Here is a 19,582-nt window from a genome sequence, read left to right on the forward strand (position 1 = left end):
TAGATAGATAGATAGATAGATAGATAGATAGACAGATAGATAGACTGATAGATAAATAGACAGATAGAAAAGCGTAAGCCATGTGGTTGGTTCCAGCCATAACCCACAAGCAGTGGAAAATAGATTTGAAGCCAGCTGAATGAAGTCTTCAAGATTGACCTGCTTAAATTAATCTAAAAGCAGAGTCAGTCAAATCTTTGGTTGGTCAACCGTCCTACTGAGGAATCCTCTAGAGCATTCTATCTGATGGAGTCAGTCTTTTGTGAAACACAGTCAGACCATTCATAGGCAGTGGTTTAAAATCCTTTTGACTGACAAAATGAGACTGGCTGCATAATCTCTCTCATGCATTGAAGAGAGTGAGTGACCAATTGCCCACAACAGAAATCACCCTGGACAAACAATATGCCTTCCTATGAGAGATCTCTGTCTGATACAGGGATTACTTCACCTCTGGTGTTAACCTATCCTTCAAAAGATGGAAGCATCTCAATCATTTCTGCATCTGTCATCTCATCCTATTCTGTACAGGATTCAGAGCTCAAAATAATATCATAGCTCATGCTGACTGATGGAAGCAGGGCATATATGAACAGTGACACTAAAGCTGCAGCTACAACACCTTTATATTGTGAAGTCCACAGACTAGATTTATCTGGATGTTAGTGTACAAGGACCTGTCAGAGACTGGGGATAGGTCAGAGGTGATGGCATTACATAAAATCCTGCACCTTACCAGCTAAGCACTCTTGGAAAATGATAGGAAACTCAAAGTTAAAGTGGAACTGGTAATGATCTGGCCAAGAGACAAGTCCCATCCTTTTGTCTATAATGACAAATAAATGCTGATATAACAAATCAATGGAATGCCCATACAGAGTTATAACAGAAGAAGCTACCTTTACAAGCTCTAGATTTTTCAAGAAAACATACAAAGTCCCTTGCAAAAGCTAAATAATTTTCATTCATCTATGTTTCACTCAGAACAAGCCAGTCTGGGTGAGTCAGTGAGGAAATCTGTAACTGTTTTTAAGAAAGCCTCAGTGGCATTAGGTGGTCAATAAATGAGAAGCAGCCTTCAGCTGTATCATACTTGTGTGACTCATTCAGAGGTTTTTAGTATGTCCTGAAGGAACCTGGGCCAAATTCAAAAATATATGTACCTACCCTGGTGCTGATGTCAAATTGATAACGCTATATAAATCAAGCTATTTGGGTGTGGGTTGAGGGCTAGTGTTGCCAAGAGTAGACCAAAGCTAACATCTAGTCTGGTCATGGCAACTGATATAAAATCAACATACATAAAACATCATCAATAAGTAGTAGTCTTGCTACTGATGGACCTTATATTTAAGCACAGTGGCTTATAGCCTGGCTCTCATACTATGATTAAGAACGAGCTCATTGGGTGTAATATGGATGCAGGATGACCTACACTTGACATGTGAATCATTATCTGCAATCAAGTGATGATAAAATGTGTAAACCAAAATGAAATTCAAGGGGCACAAGGATGTGGAGCAATAACAAGGGCGCCTCTCATCAATATGGCCAGTATGTGAACAGTTGGTAAGATAAGCACCCAGAGCAAAATAACAGAATGCAGTTGTTATAAAAGGGAAAATGGTGGACAGGGATGAAACTAACTACCATCAATAAAGTATCAAATGATATAGTACCCGATATAGCTAAATCACTTGCAGAGAATACAATAATGAGTTAATCAATCTCTCAAAAGTCAAATCTCCACTACTGGTCATACATCATCTTCTTTCGGCTGTTCCCATTAGGGGTAAGCCACAGTGGATCTTCTGTTTCCATTTCTTCCTGTCCTCTGCATCATGCTCTTTCACACCAACCTGCATGTCCTCTCTCACCACATCCACAAACCTTATCTTAGGCCTTCCTCTTTTCCTCTTACCTGGCAGCTCCATCCTTAGCATCCTTTTCCCAATATACCCAGCATCCCTCCTCAGCACATGTCCAAACCAATAATCTTGCCTCTCTTGCTTTGTCTCCAAACTGTCCAACCTGAGCTAATATACTTATTCCTAATCCTGTCCATCCTAGTCACACCCAGTGCAAATCTTAATTTCTTTAACTCTGCCACATCAGCTCTGAATCTTGCCTTTTAGGTCAATGCCACAGTCTCCAACCCATATAACATAGCTGGTCTCACTACCCTCTTATAGACCTTCTTTTCACTTTTACTGGTACCTGTCTGTCACAAATCACTTCTGACACTCTTCTCCACCCATTCCACCCTGCCTGTATTTTCTTCTTCACCTCTCTTCCACACTCACCATTACTCTGAACTGTTGATCCCAAGTGCTTAAACTCATCCACCTTTCCAACTCTACTCCTGCATCCTCACAATTCCTCTACCCTCCCTCACATTTACACACATATATTCTGTTTTAGCCCTGCTGACCTTCATTCCTCTCCTCTCTAAAGCATATTGCCACCTCTCCAGGGTCCCCTCAACCTGGTCCCTACTCTTACTACATATCACAATGTCATCTGCAAACATCATAGTCCATGGAGCCTCCTGTCTGATCTCATCTGTCAAACTGTCCATCACCCCTGCAAATAAGAAAGGGCTCAGAGCTGATCCTTGATGTAATCCCACCTCCACCTTAAACATATCTGTCACTCCCACCGCAGTCCTCACCAATGTCACACTACCCTCGTACATATCCTGTACCACTTTTACATACTTCTCTGCCACTCCCGATGTCCTCATACAATACCACAACTCCTCTCTAGGCACCCTGTCATATGCTTTCTCTAAGTCCACAAAGACACAATGCAACTCCTTCTGACTTTCTCTGTATTTCTCCAACAACACTTTCAGAGCCAATATTGCATCTGTAGTGCTCTTTCCTGGCATGAAACCATACTGCTGATCACTAATCATCACCTCTCTTCTTAACCTAGCTTCCACTACTCTTTCCTATAACTTCAAGCTGTGACTGATCAATTTTATCCCTCTGTAGTTACTGTAGCTCTGCACATCACCCTTATTCTTAAAGATAGGTACCAAAACGTTTTTTCTCCACTCTTCAGGCATACTCTGACTTTCCAAAATTTCATTAAACAATCTGGTTAAAAATTCCACTGCCATTTCACCTAAGCACCTCCATGCTTCCACTGGTATGTCATCTGGGCCAGTAGTCTTTCTATTCTTCATCCTCTTCATAGCTGTCCTTACTTCCTCCTTGCTAATATGCATCACTTCCTGATTCACTATCCCACATCATCCAACCTTCTTTCTCTCTCACTCTCTTCATTCATCAGCCTTCAAAGTACTCTTTCCATCTACTCAACACACTCTCCTCACTTGTGAGTTCGTTTCCCTCACTATTCTTTATCACACTTACCTGCTGCACATCTTTCCCAGCTCTGTCCCTCTGTCTAGCCAATTGGTACAGGTCCTTTTCTCCCTCTTTAGTGTCCAATCTCTCATACAACTCTCCATATGCCTTATCCTTAGCCGTCGCCACCTCTCTCTTTGCCATGCGTCTCATCTCCTTATACTTATGTCTACTTTCTTCATCTCTTTGACTATCCCACTTCTTCTTCGCCAGCCTCTTCCTCTGTATACTCTCCTGCACTTCCTCATTTCACCACAAGGTCTCCCTGTCCTTCTCCCTGTGTTCAGATGTCACACCAAGCACCTTTCTAGCAGTCTCCCTTACTAGCTCTGCTGTAGTTACCCAGCTATTCGGTAACTCTTCACTGCCTCCCAGTGCCTGCCTTAACTCTTCCCTGGACTCCACCTCACAATCAGCCTTTTTAACTTCCACCATTTAATCCTTGGCACTGCTTTCACACTCCTCCTCCTCTTCTTGATCACCAATGTCATCCTACAGACCACCATTCTATGCAGCTTAACTACACTTTCCCGTCACCACTTTATAGTCTCCAATCTCCTTCAGACTGGCCCTCCTACAAAGGATATAATCCACCTGTGTGCATCTTCTTCCACTCTTGTACATCACCCTATGCTCCTCCCTCTTCTTAAAAATATGTATTCACCACAGCCATGTCCATCCTTTTCTCAAAATCCACAATCATCTGACCTTCTGCATTCCTCTCCTTAACACCATACCTACCCATCACTTCCTCATCCCCTCTGTTCACTTCACCAACATGCCCATTGAGGTCCACTCCATTCATTAGTCTCTCACCCTTGCGTACACTCACCACCACTTCATCCAACTCACTCCAAAATTTTTCTTTCTCATCCATCGCACACCCAACTTGTGGAACATATGCACTAACAACATTCATCATTACACCATCAATTTCAAGCTTCATAAACATCATTCTATCAGACACTCTCTTCACCTCCAAAACACTCTTGGCATACTGTTCCTTTAGGATAACCCCTACCCCGTTTCTTCTGCCATCCACACCATGGTAGAACAATTTGAACCCACCTCTAATGCACCTGGCCTTACTCTTCCATCTGGCCTCTTGCATGCACAATATATCAACCTTCCTTCTCTCCATCATATCAGCTAGCTGTCTCCCTTTACTAGTCATACTGCCAATAATCAAAGTTCCTACCCTCACTTCCACATGCCTAACCTTCCTCCTCTCCTCCTGCCACTGGGCATGCCTTCCCCCTGTTCTCCTTCGGCCAACAGTAGCCCAATTTCCACCAGCACCCTGTTGGCTAATAGTACTGATGGCGGTCATTGTTAACCCAGGCCTCAACCGATCTGGTATGGAAATATAGCAGCCACTGGGGATGGACAAGGCAGTGCAGTCCTTTGTGCCGGTCCCAAGCCCGGATAAATGGGGACGGTTGCGTCAGGAAGGGCATCCGGCATAAAACCTCTGCCAAATTACTTATGCGGAGAACATTTTATATTTCCACTACTGGTCATACATTTGTTTATTATGACAAAACACTGAGTTAAGAAATCAAGAAAATGTAAATCACCACTATAACGTATGTGATAATTAGTGTAGCTGGAAAATTCATCACAACAAAAGCTAAAAGTATTTCAATGTTTTTTACCAATATATAAAATGGAGCTACCATAATGAAATTATTCACCAAGCTGGTCAAAGTAATAGGGAGGTCATAACACATGCTTCTGGTGAAAACAACAAACTCACAAGCTAGATTAATGCTCACTGAAATGTAGTGAACTTAGAGAAGATGAATTAACTCCCAAAGACCATATCTAAGACAGAAATAGCCACTATTTTTATTGCATTCAACAGAACTCTAGAAACAACAGCTTAAATAAAAACAGCAGAAAACAATGTTCCACCAATATGGCTCTACTACTAAAATAAGGCAGTAAGATGAAGTTCTAACCAATTCAGAGAAAGGTTTAAACTACACAAAGCAATGCAAAAACAAAGCTGCAGACAGGCTGGGAGAAGCTCCAGTCTCTCAACCTCTATGCAGATATTTAAAATCAACATTTCTTAATCTCATTTGAATTGTAGGAGTTGACTAATATGCTCATTGGATTAAAAATACCCCAGAGTTTAAAGAATAATGTCTCAAAGGGTCCAAAACACGTTGATCTAATCTATATAAAGGATATTGCCACATATAGCCATATATAGCAAGATCATGGGCAACATATTAAGAAGAAGCTGAGTATCCTCATAAGGTAAGGATTGACGGTTATAGCTCAGAAATGCAAAGTGGGAGAATGATGTAAGTTTACCTTGGAAACTTCCTGTGTTGAAAGCATAAGACCAGAACCTGCCTTGGGGGTGGCCATCTGGGCGTGTTCTGTTCCTGCAACCAAATAGCAAGTAAGAGCATTTCTAGAAACTCGGTGTGCTACAAAAATATAGGACAACAGACTATCATCTGATAGATATAGCATGGAAGAACCAACCACATAAGTTAATTCAAACTCTGGCTTTGTGAATATACTTTTCCAGAGCTAAACTAGAAGAGCAGCTGTCATGAAACATCTTAACCTCAGTCAGGAATTTGATGCACAAACATGTTTTTCAGGTCATGGTCTGAGGTGATATTCAGCCAGGTCTGTCAACAGAGACAAAAAGCAACAAACTGTTGACATAGGAATAGAATCTAACAGCTGTTGAAAATAACTGATTGAGATTAGCATAGTCTTTCTACACAGTTGCAGGCTTCCAACCAGCAGAAAATTGATTGTGGTCATTACCTGCAGTTAATTAATTAGTAGTGCAAAGTGCAAGGCTAGTAGTAAAAACAAGCATGCTGCTTCAGCAGAGATAAGGAAATCAGCCGCATGACATGACAGGAAAACATCAAAAAGGAATACTTCATGCCCTCTTCACGAGGGCTGCCCAGACCCTCAGTCAGCCCTGATTGCAAGACACTTCCTGCTGTTAGGGAATTAAAGGTGAGTCCACTGAGGTACAGCTCATTGTATTAAGATATGTTTCTTCCTTTTTCTCAAAATATATTGTTATATCTGAAAAAAAGGCATTTGGTATATTGTAAAGAAGAGAATGACAAATACACAGTACTAAACAGAAATTATTTAAAATTAATTAAGGAGAAATTAATCATAGGCACTAAACAGCCTATAATTGCAAAGTACCTTTCTAAGGGAAGGGAAAACAGCTCCTGCACTTTTCAAAAAAAGCACCAAACCAGGCATGTCCAAGGGTCAGCTTCTGGTGATTTCTCCTGTCCACCTGGTGAATCTGGGCATACTGGGGCAATGCAGCAATTGCCTCATGTACACAGACAACCCTCTCCTCCTACCACCCAACACTACAACCTGTGAGAGATGCGCTTACATAGCCAAACTGGAAGCAAAGCTCTCTCCACCCAAGATTGTGCTAGACAGTCAAGAGGAGAAGGTTATCACCCGTACTACACCTCAAGCAACACATAGGCCTTCTAAACTCACACCACCAACACCCACTGATAGCAACACTAAATCCACATATGCGGAGGCTGTTAACTGTAACCTTCCCAAGCAACAAGGACCTCCAAAGCTGAAATGCAAACAAACACCAATCACAACCAAAGTGTCACATAGCTCACAACACCAGTGTGCCACCCAGCAACAGCCCCTAAGGCAAGACAACGTACCTAACACTTTAGTCATAGGTGACTCTATAGTCAAGCACACTGATGTCCCACTCACCAGGCTGAACAAGGAGAAAATTACAGTCAGTTGCCTGTAGGGTGCCAGGATCCACCATAACCCATGCACTCAAGTCACTCTACAACAAGTACAAGTATGACTCTGTTATTGTCCATGTTGGAGTGAATGACTTGAGACGTACCTTCCTGGACTACATGAAAAGAGACATGGAAGAGCTCTCAGATCATGTTACCCAGGCAGGTATGACCCTAGCCCTGAGTAGCTTCCTGCCTTCGCCCAGAATGATACCGCAATATAAGGACAAAATGATTGACTTCAACAATTGGCTAAGCTTCTGGTGTCATTCAAAGGGGATCCAGTATCTGTCTGCTTGGGACGACATGATCGACAGACCACGATGCTTTGCCAGAGATGGTCTGCACCTGTCGCCCCTGGGATTCAGGTTACTGGCTAAGGCTCTTGCCACCCCTATAGTGCCTTTTTTAGGCAAAGTTCAAAAGACAAAATCACCACCGTAACAAGTACAAGCATGCAAAATCTGAAGGTAATGCTACTCAATGCTAGAAGTCTAAACCTCAAAATGCACATTCTCGAGGCACTCCTAAAAATGGAGAACATTGATATCTGTGCAGTAACTGAGACCTGGTTCAAGGCTCCAGAGAGCACCCCTGCAATACCAGGCTACAACTCTTACCACACCTTTCGGCCACCAAACCAGGATCAAAACACTAAAGGTGGAGGAGTGTCCATATTCACCAAGGATATTCACACCACCTGACTAGTTGCCCAACACAATGCATCTGAATTCTCCAGGTGCAACTAACACTAGGTAAGAGTGCAATCGAAATTGTAGCTTGCTACAGATCCCCCACCATGCCCCAAGATTCTCACTACACCTTTCTAAACATACTGGCAAATATTAAGATACAACCAAACACCCTAATACTGGGTGATTTCAACTACCCTGCCATTAACTGGGAAAACTACTCATGTACCAACATCTTTGCCCAATGGTTCTTGGAATTCATAAATTCAAACGCCTTGGATCAACTAATCCATAGTCCCACCAGGGGCTCCAATATCCTAGACGTGGTAATTACCAACATGGGAAATTGATGCTCCACACCTATGGTCACCATCTTATTGGTCAGGTCAGACCATAAGCTAATCACCCTAAACATCCACATCCCAACCCCACTCCCCAGTAAGGAAACCTCCATAAAAAACTTCTCCAAAGCCAACTTCATGCTACTTAAGTCAGAAGTGACAAACTTTATGACACCCATGCAGACGGGAACTGAAAGTTCGACTGCTGAGTCCTACACTAAGGTACTGTATGAGCACATCCACTCATGCATGAATCATGCCATCCCAAATAGAACCAAGATGCTCTCCTCCAAAAAAAAGGAAAGCCAATCTGACAGTCTCCTGCCAAAAACAAACTTTACAACAAAAGGTAGAAACTGTTGCAGAAAAGAGGAAAATCCTACAATGCAAAAAATTCCTTTACCAGCCTCAGTAAGAAGCTGAGAACCATCGTAAAATCCTCCAAAGCTAGTTACGAAAATAAAATTGTCAAAGATTCCAAAGACAACCACAAGGCATTCTATAACTATGTCAAGAATCTAAATGGCAATGCTCAGATCTGCTCTGAGCTACAAAAGAATGGCATTAAATATACTGATCCCAAGGATATTGCCAATATCCTGGCAGATTGATTCAGTGGCAACTTCACCCCCCTCTCACCCCCTAAATGGCCCATCTCAATACTGGAAGATTGACAAATTCCTGTAATAATGGCCACACAGGTAAAAAAACGCACTCTCCAAAGCTAAGGCTACAGCATATCCAGGTCTAAATGGTACCACATCACTAGTCCCCTTTTTGAAGGCAAGGCATCTTAGACATTAATTGTAATTATACTATTTATTCTTCCATACACTTGTTTCAGATTTTAGCATTCATTTCATTTCATTTTACTGTTTTTTAAGATGGTTTTAGTAATATTATGTTCATATATTATATTTATATTTATATATTTTCTATATACATACATATATATGTACATATTTATGTGGATTTTATATGCATCTGCTTTCATTGCATTGCTTATTTTGAATGCATACATATTGCTTTAAACTTTAATTGAGTCTTAAATTGAGTAATTTATTGTATGTATTTAAGCAGTGTTAACTCATACCAGTATTGTCTGATGAAGCAACGTGAGGTTGTGAATGCGCTTAATTTTTATTTATTTGTTTAAATAAATTTTATTGTGATATAGTGTGTCACCTAGGTGCTTCATTTGTTTTGTAATATTTTTCGTTTTTGCACCTTGGCTAACCTGCAGCCGTTTACTTTTCTTTTATATAGTGTTCTTTTTTTATTCGGCTAAGGGCACACTTTTTATGGAAGATATGATGGAAGATCAGCATAAATCTGGTGAACATCATCAAATTCTGAGGCTATTGGAAGTCCCAGTCAATCCACTATTAAATACGGGCATACATACTGATACAGCAGATACTGTTTCTGGCCATGAACGTATATCGGAATTCTTTGAACAATATAAAGGTCTGGAAAATCTAATGTACAAATATAAAAGGCTGCAGTGGCAAAGACTACATCTGCAAGCCTCATTGGAAGCTAAAGTTATCCCTCGTGGCTTAAGAATATTAAATATGCCCACGTATGGGGATACTTATCCAGACCTACTCCGTAAGTGGCAAGAGTTGAATTTACAGTTCAGCTCTAAATACATGGAATTGTTAATAGAATTTTTTTCACCTATAGAGTCTGAACTTAAATCACAAATTGTTGCTTTGGAATCTAAGATTTCTGAAAACTTTTCCCTTGAAGTTACTTTAAATAAAATGAGCCAGCTACAAGAAAATATAATTTCATATGAAAAGAGGCTGCAAAATACCAAATTATCAAAGCTTAACAGGGATAAACTGGACTTTATGAAAAACAAAGTTTTTGCATGGCCTAGAGAATCTATAAATTGATCGAATCAACAGAATTCCAATTTCATTGGTGCAGCATCTAGTAGAGCACAGGATCCTGTAGCACATTCTTCCACTTCCGGACTTAGTTCCGGTAATTCGAATGACAAGACGGCATTGCTGCATGCGAACGTGAATACGGAAAAGACTGAACCGATAATTCAAACTTTGATACCAGCTTCTTTTACATCTGTCGTTACTGGAGAGAAGTCCGAATTAAACAAGGGAATTAATCAGCCAACAGAGCAGCGGACATTATCAAATAATACAGGTATGCCTTTAATTTCTGGAGCTAGCAGACAAGAAAACATTAATGAAGCTAGTGTTTTTTTAGACAACTTGAAACAAGGAGAATTTTCTCTGAAAACAGCCCTGCCATTCAGAGCTCGTGCCAGGAGCAGCACGAATGCAGGGAAGGTGTTCAAGGACAACCAGATAGACAGAACTGTGCACTATTCGAAACAGAGGAGGATGTAGTACCAGGTTTGATTGTAAACATGTCATCGTTTACACTCAGTACTGAACAAACTAGTCTATTAAATAAGGGCCTTTCATTTATACCTGCCAAAAAAGCGGAGTTAACTGAAATGATTAAAGACTTAAAATTACTTGGCAGGAACTTGTCATTAAGATGTTTGTTTCCAATTAACTCTGAGGTTTCAAACCCCATATATAAGCAACTCAGTACTTTTATACCCCCTACTTTAGGTGTTCAAAGGTTTTTAGACATATGTGAGAATGCATTTAGAGATTTAAGCATTTTGAATTCAAATAGTTATTCTTTCTGTAACTTAACTTCTGATGAATACAGAGCTCTGTATGAATTGAAGAATCTGCGTTCATTAATTATTAAGCAAGCAGACATGGGTGGCAGAATTGTTTTGTTATATAGAGATTTGTACGTTAAACAAATGGAAATTCTTTTGTTGAATACTTGTACTTATCAATATATTCCTAAATATGCTGTGAATGCTATTATTGATAAGGTTTCCTTTTTAGTTTTTGATCTGTTGATAACTGGATTAATTGATGAATCGCTTTTCAAATATTTTTCAGTGCACAAACCAGTTGTCCCTAGAATATACTGGCTGCCTAAGATTCATAAAGACCCATATGTTCCACTTATGCGTCCTATTGTTTCAGGGGCAGGCTGGTGCACTGAACCCCTCTCGATATTTGTAGAGGGCAATTTTACATGTTTTTTTAGATAATTGCCACACAGTTCTTAGAGATACTAAAATGTTTTTACAAAGTTTATATAACAGAATGGAAACCATTGATAAAAATGAAGAATTTGTGTTCTTTACAATGGATATAGAATCTCTTTTTACTAGCATACCCAATTTATGGGGAATAGAAAAGATAAGAGAGTTTTTGACAACTGAGAAAAGCTATACAAATAGTAAGATTCTATTAATTGCACGTTATTAGAAATTATATTAGAAAATAACATTGTCACTTTACAGTACCAGTTCTTCCTTCAAAAGGTTGGCGTGGCTATGGGCACTTCTTGTGCAAACAGCTACGCCAATCTATTTTTAGTTTGTTGGGAAGAACAATATATTCTTTCTACTCAAAACCCTTTTTTTGACCAGGTACTTTGGTATGTACGTTTTGTGGATGATTTCTTTATGTTATGGAGAGGCAATGGTATAGATATTACACGATTTGTTGATTATCTTCACACAACTGATTTTTTGAGATTTACCTTTCAATCCTCTGATACACAAATTAATTTTCTTGATGTAAGTGTTTCCAAATCTCACCTGAGACAAACTAAGAGTAATATTTATTTTAAACCAACAAGCACGAATACATGCCTTCACAAATCAAGTATGCACCCTAGACACATCCCCAGAAATGTTCTAAAGGGACAAGTATATAGGATATTACGTTTACTCAATAGAGACCAAGATGCCATAGATGCACTGAATAACCTTAAAACTGAGTTTTTAGATATGGGGTTACTCTGGTACAGAAATTGACAAGACTATATCCGATGTATGGAGATTAAGACATACGAGATGTAGACCATATATGAGCTCAGAAGACACTGCTCGAAGCACAATTGAGAATGATGCAACTTCAAGAAATGATTTTAGAGTAGTATTCCAGCTTGCAAGTAACATGAATCAGTACATAGATGTTGTTAAGAAGAATTGGCACCTACTACAAGAAGTACCTGGTTTAATTACAAATATTGGTGAAGTTCCAAAATTTAGTTTTAGGAATAATACATCGCTTAAGCAACATTTCTGTAATGGTGAGAAACCCCTTATAACTAATCTCTCCAGAAGACAGGGTACTTTTCCATGCAGAAACTGCAGTGCCTGCCAGTACATTTATAGTAAAAATTAATATACTAATCCTACTCGACATTTCACATTACATACTAAGCAATATTATGACTGTAGAAGAATGGATGTTATTTACTTTGGTTTTTGCCTAATATGTTCAACGTTTTATATAGGCAAAACCAATAGAATGCTAAAGGAGAGAATTTTATAACATATGAGGGACATAAATAACCAGAAACAGTCTAATGCTTTAGCTAAACATGTTATGAATACAAACCGGTCCCATTCATTTAAATTTTTTGTTCTACAGCACATACAGAGAACTAGCAGGGGAGGGGAGCTAGAAAACCTCACTGAAGAACATGAACAAAGGTGGATAATTAAATTGAATGCAGATAGATATCCAGGTCTAAATGGTACCACTTCACTAGTCCCATTTTTTAAGGCAAGGCATCTTAGACATTAATTGTAATTATACTATTTATTCTTCCATACACTTGTTTCAGATTTTAGCATTCATTTCATTTCATTTTATTGTTTTTTAAGATGGTTTTAGTAATACTATGTTCATATATTATATTTATATTTATATATTTTCTATACACATAGATATATATGTACATATTTATGTGGATTTTATATGCAGCTGCTTTCATTGCATTGCTTATTTTGAATGCATACATATTGCTTTAAACTTTAATTGAGTCTTAAATTGAGTAATTTATTGTATGTATTTAAGCAGTGTTAACTCATACCAGTATTGTCTGTTGAAGCAGTGTGAGGTTGTGAAAGTGCTTACTTTTTATTTCTTTTGTTTAAATAAATTTTATCGTGATATAGTGTGTCACCTAGGTGCTTCATTTGTTTTGTAATAAGACTATAGCCTCCATGGGACCAGATGACATCCTGGGCTGTGTACTACATGAACTAAAAAATGAACTGGCACCTCACCTAAGTGTCATGTTTAATCATACCCTCACCTCAGGCTTCGTGCCCACTGAGTGGCACACAGCTACAGTTATCCCACTCCACAAGGGGGGGATCCCAGGAACTACAGCCCCAAAAGTCTGATGAGCCTGATCTGCAAGGCCATGGAATGTATTATTATGGAACTTATAAACAAAGATATTGGCAACCTTCAAACACTGGACTCCACCCAGTTTGGGTTCGTGAAAGGCCGATCTTGTCTCCTGAACCTGAAAACTAACAGCAAAGAACAAACTGGTAAAATACTTAGAAAAAACACCTTTTAAAGCAATTCAAAAAATGAACTGCTAATAGAGTTCGTTACCCCTCCTGATGTCATACACAAGCATTTAAGAATTAAAACTACAGGGGGTTACTCCAACTTAAAACACACTAGGGTACTTAAGCAACCTCACAGCACCATCATTAAAGAAAATAAAGATTTTGTTAGAGTTAGTTTTGAATAACAACTTTTTATTTTTTGAGAACCAGTTTTTCTTGCAGAAAAGTGGGGTAGCCATGGGGGCTCCCTGTGGTAGCAGTTTTGTGAATAGAGTGATGGCTTACTGGGAAAGGGTATTCTTGTTTAACAATTTAAAATTTAGAGAACATGTAACTTGGTATACCCATTACAAAGATGACATGTTCCTCATTTGGAATCAGGGTTTTCGGTTGAACAATGAAGTGCAACAACAATAATTTTCGAACCGGCATACCAACAACAGGAGGCAGGGCCAGAACAGGAGGCAGCAGAATCGGAGGAGGAGATAAGAGGGATTTTGCCACATGTCCTGGTAAGCACCGAGGGGGACTTTAAAATTTTCAACTTTAGCTCACTCCGGGTGGATAAGGATATGGTCAACTTCTTTTCTAAAGGGCTGACTTTTGTTCCTGACAAAAGGGCCAATTTGGTCAAAACCACATCATAGACTTTAAACTTTTAGTTCATAAGCTCAATCTTTCACACCTTATGGGTTCCAATTCCACACTGACTAATAACTTAAAGGTTTCCAGCTTGTTTAACCCACAGCTGCAAGATGCTCTAGCTTTGTTTGAAAAAGCTTGTGAAATTGATTTCAGAAGGTTGCTGGTGAACAATACATGGTATGCCAATAAGTGTAAGAACATCAACAGTGAGGAACTGTCATTTATTGATTTGTTAAATACATGTAAAGTGTGAGTTATGAAACCCGATAAGGGTGGTGGTTTAATATTCATGGATCAGCATGATTATGTAAGCAGAATGCAAGTTGTCTTAGACAGTATAGTGTATGAACAGGTTAGTCTTAACCAAGTGGATGGAGCCTACAGGTCAATCAATAACACCCTCAATGATTTATGTTTGGAAGGGAGTATTGGTATTGATAGTCTACACTATTGATATTGATAGTTTACACTACTTAACTATGCCAGCACCCATTATCCCAAAATTCTTTGGGACTCCAAAGATCCACAAAGACCTCACCAATCCACCTTTTAGACTGATAGTGGATGGTAGAGGGTCTATCACATATGCATGTGTGAAATTTGTGGATGCTAAGTTAAAACCTATTGTTAGATCTGAGCCCCAAATATGCCATGATTTTTGGCATTTTCTTGAGAATATAAACAGGATAGATTTTGATGACAGTTTGTTATTTGTCACAGTGGATGTTAAAGATCTGTACACCGTTATTCCCCAAAAACTTGGTGTAGAATGGGTTAGATAATTTCTCCATCTCAGGGCCTTGACATCAAAGACATCAATGTCATAGAGATTTTCTTACAGTTAGTTTTGAATAACAACTTTTTATTTTTTGAGAACCAGTTTTTCTTGCAGAAAAGTGGGGTAGCCATGGGGGCTCCCTGTGGTAGCAGTTTTGCAAATAGTGTGATGGCTTACTGGGAAAGGGTATTCTTGTTTAAGAATTTCAAATTTAGAGAGCGTGTAACTTGGTATACCCATTACCAAGTTGACATGTTCCTCATTTGGAAAGATGAAGTAGTTTTAATTCAAGTATTTATAGATGAGATCACGAAGTTTACAAATTTTCTTGAATTCACCTACCAAATAGGTTATGATGAGACAGATTATCTCGACATCCACCTTTCCAAAGATACCCTGAATAACAGATTTAGGACCACCATTTTCCATAAGCTCACCTATTCTAATGCATTCCTACATTTTTCAAGCTGCCCTCCCTTGCATCAAAAGAAAGCAGTAGTCAAGGGACAAGTAGTAAGGGCAGCAAGAATGGTTTCTAATTTTGATGATTTCATTAAGGAATGTGATTTGTTAAAATCTATGTTTAACAAAAGGGGTTACCCTCAGGCATTCACTGAACTCATTTTCAATTAAGTTATTAAGAAAAGACGCACATGCTACTTTCCCCCTTTGGTTTCGAAAGGTTATGATGTCCATTTTGATGAGCCACAAATGAAGATTGAGATTAATTCTTTCCAAGTTCCGACTGATAGGCAGGTCATTAAATTCTTGACAACCTTCTCTTTGGATTCTCATTTCATCAAGGAAATCATAATTAAAAACTGAAAACAATGAAGCAAACTCGTGCAAACCAGCAGGACTAAATAAAAACACTTTTAATATCAGTTGAGCGCTTTCACCTGTTACAATACAGGCTTCCTCAGAACAAAAAAAATTCTGAATTACAGCCCTTAAATAGATGTTTTGGCTCTGTAGTGTTCACCAGTGACTTCTATCTTCACATCAAATATTACACTCGCTACCTTGACGATATATATATATTATGGGATGGTGACACTGAGACATTGACTGAATTTATAGAATTCATTAACACCAGTAGTTCTTATTTGAAATTTACACACGCATTCAGTTATGATGGTCTGGCATACCTTGACACCCTTGTCTCTCCGGCTAATTTTGGGTTTAAATCTAGAATATACAGGAAACCCACTTTTTCTAACAACTATCTTGAATATTCTAGTAATCACCCAAAAAGTCTTTTAAGGAACATCTATAAGGGACAGTTGATTAGAGCAGTTAGAATGACTTCAGACTACATAGATATGATAGCTGAAGTTGAGTATATTACGGCTATGTTCAGTGATAGAGGTTATGACCTTGGTATGATGCAAAATGTAAGTAAGCAGGTTATTCAAGGTTGGGGTTCTAGGTACACACCTTTGTTAGGAATGAATTCTCAAGGTAATAATGTTGTTTCCCTTGCTAGAGTTAGTCGTAGTGATTTAAACAAAGCTTGTGTAATCGAATATGGTCCTTGTAGTTATAAGATGAGGCAATTGGTTAATAAAAGTTGGTTTATTATTATGGCGGATGCTTCTATATCCAACATTTTAGGTGATAAACCCCACTTTGTAAATAAAATGGGTATGAACTTGAAAAGGTTGTTAGAAAATACGATGTTTCTGAATTCTAACACTTCTAAACCTACACAGAAGTGTAGTAGATGCAACTGGTGCTTTGCTATTAACAACAGTCAAGGCACTAGGTTAAGCAACACTACCAACACCTCTATTAGATTCAAGGCAGGTTATTGTACTACTAAACTTGTCATATATATCGCATTATGTTCAGCTTGTCCCGCTTTCTACATTGGGAAGACCGAGACAGCTGAACTAAAGAATATCGATCATTTTACTCTATTAGAAGAGATGAGAAGAATGCCCTATATAAGCACATAAAACAAGAGGGTTCTGAACACAAATTCACTTTTAGTATTATTGACCTTATTCAAATAGACCCTAGGGGGGAGACTATAAGAGTTGGTTGTCTTATAGAGAAATGTGGTGGCAAATTTTTACTGATGCTGCCTAACCCCCAGGTTTGAATGAATCACTGTCTATTAAACCTCTGTTATACAAAATACGTTAGTGTCAAATTGTTTATAAATAAGTTGAGTCAGTGTTTTTATAGAAACATATGTTTTTAACAAATATGAATTTCAGAGGAATTTGTGTATTACATTTTATAGGATACATATGTATTTATAATATAATTGTTTATTTCTGTTACCTATTCATTTTGGAATGCTTTTGTTTATTTTTTATGCAGAAAGTTTTAGTGGAGTATGTTGCTTTAAAATTTTTGGAGCCAAAACATCTATTTAAGGGCTGTAATTCAGAATGTTTTTTTGTTCTGAGGAAGCCTGTATTGTAACAGGTGAAAGCGATCAACTGTTATTAAAAGTGTTTTTATTTAGTCCTGCTGGTTTGCACGAGTTTGCTTCATTGTTTTCAGTTTCTCAAGCTACATAGTGTGGTGTCAGCGTTCGCCTTTTTGCTTGTTTTATGGTGTACTTATAACACTTGGATTATATAATTAAAAACTGGGTGTTTATTTTAGATGACCATGCATTAAGAAGAACTTTTGGTCAAGTGCCCCAGTTTACTTATAGAAGTGGTTTAAACTTTTAGTAGAGAATCCCAAAAAATAGTGAAGGTACACACAGACATGTTTAAATGTGGTAGATGCCATCAATGTAACTATGTTAAAGTTACAAGAAAGATAATTATTAGAGATAGTGAATATATATTGGATGCTAAATTCAATTGTAATTCTCAAGGGGTGGTCTACACAGCTGTCTGTGACCACTGTGAGGCTTTCTATATAGGGAAAACCAAAAGGAAAATTAAACAAAGACTCTATGAACATGTATATAGTATCAATAATTCTGTCATCACGAATGCCCTAGCTAAACATATCGTGGATTGCCCAACACATAGGTTTTTGTTTATAGTGTTAGAAAAAATAGAAAGAAATTTAAGAGGGGGTCCCTGGGAGCTGGCATTAGAAGACACTGAACTTACCTGGAAAATTCAGACAGGTGCGCACACCCTACTGGGGTTAAATGAAGCCCTATCCATTAAGTGCCTGCTCAAAAAGAAGGCTTTGGCTAGGTGAATAGTTTAGTGTTATAGTTTAGTGTTAGGAGAATAGGTGGACTCAAGGCATACACGATCCATCACATAGGTTTGTAATCTGTTAATATTACCTGCTTAGTCCACAGTATCAACAATGTGTAGTATCTCATATGTGCCTAAATGTTGGTGATTTAAACTGTGTTGTAATGAGGTTTTTAAGTGGGTATGGTTTGTATACATCGGCAAAGCCTTTGTTATTGTTCTAGTAGTTCTTCAAAAAATTCTTTCAAAGACCAAGCTGTTGGTCTCACATATCATAGTTTACTTCATAAAAATATAGTATATTAGATCTGTGAGTGACTTATCATAGCCGTATCTCGACCATGTAAACGATATAATTTTAAGGTGTTATTTATAGTACACTAATTCAGTATTGTTATTATTGTTATTTTTATTTTTTTAAAAATTATTTTTAAAAAAATTCTTTATTTTCTTTAATGATGGTGCTGTGAGGTTGCTTAAGCATCCTAGTGTGTTTTAAGTTGGAGTAACCCCCTGTAGCTTTAATTCTTAAATGCTTGTGTATGACATCAGGAGGGGTAACAAACTCTTTTGGCAGTTCATTTTTTGAATTGTTTTAAAAGGTGTTTTTTCTAAGTATTTTACTGTTTGTAGTCTGAAGAAGCTGGAACATTTTTCCAGCGAAAGCTCTTACATTAAATCTTGTTTTGCTTTATCATACAATCTGTTGTGGTGGATTAAGTGGACTTTAAGCCGTTCAGTTGCCGTTTTACCCAGTTTGTCTCCTGAACCTGATTGACTTCTTCAAATCAGTCTTCAGAGCCATGGATGATGGTAAAGCAGCCCACACAGCCTATCTGGACTTTTTTGGAGAAGTTGGATGTTGGGTGCACAGCATTTGAGAGATGTCTTGCCAACGTATTGGACTATGTCGGTTTAGAGGTAGCTGAGTGGAGTTGGTTTGTGAAGATATTAAAAAGAAGGGGTCCTAGGACTGATCCTTGCGGCACACCTAAGCAGGTTGGGAGTGGGGGGGATAGAGAGTTATGCCACTTGACAGATTGTTGGTGGTTATCTAAATAGGTTTTAAACCAGAGTAGGTTGGGGCTGTTAAGGTTGAGGTCAGAGAGACAAGACAATAATTTATTATGTGAGACTATGTCGAATGCCTTGGATAAATCTAGGAAGGTAGCTGAAACTAATTTACCTAGATTCCTGTGGGAGTTTATAGTATTTGTGAATTTTAGTAGGGCAGTGGTGATGCTGTGGGATGGGCGAAGTCCATGTTGGGTTGAGTAGAGAAGGTTGTTGGTGAGGAGATAGGAGATAGGAGAGGAACTGGTGATGAATACATCTTTTTTGGATC

Source organism: Protopterus annectens, chromosome 6.part0 (assembly GCF_019279795.1).
Source record: "Protopterus annectens isolate FY-2018-M chromosome 6.part0, PAN1.0, whole genome shotgun sequence".
Taxonomy (NCBI): Eukaryota; Metazoa; Chordata; order Ceratodontiformes; family Protopteridae; genus Protopterus; species Protopterus annectens.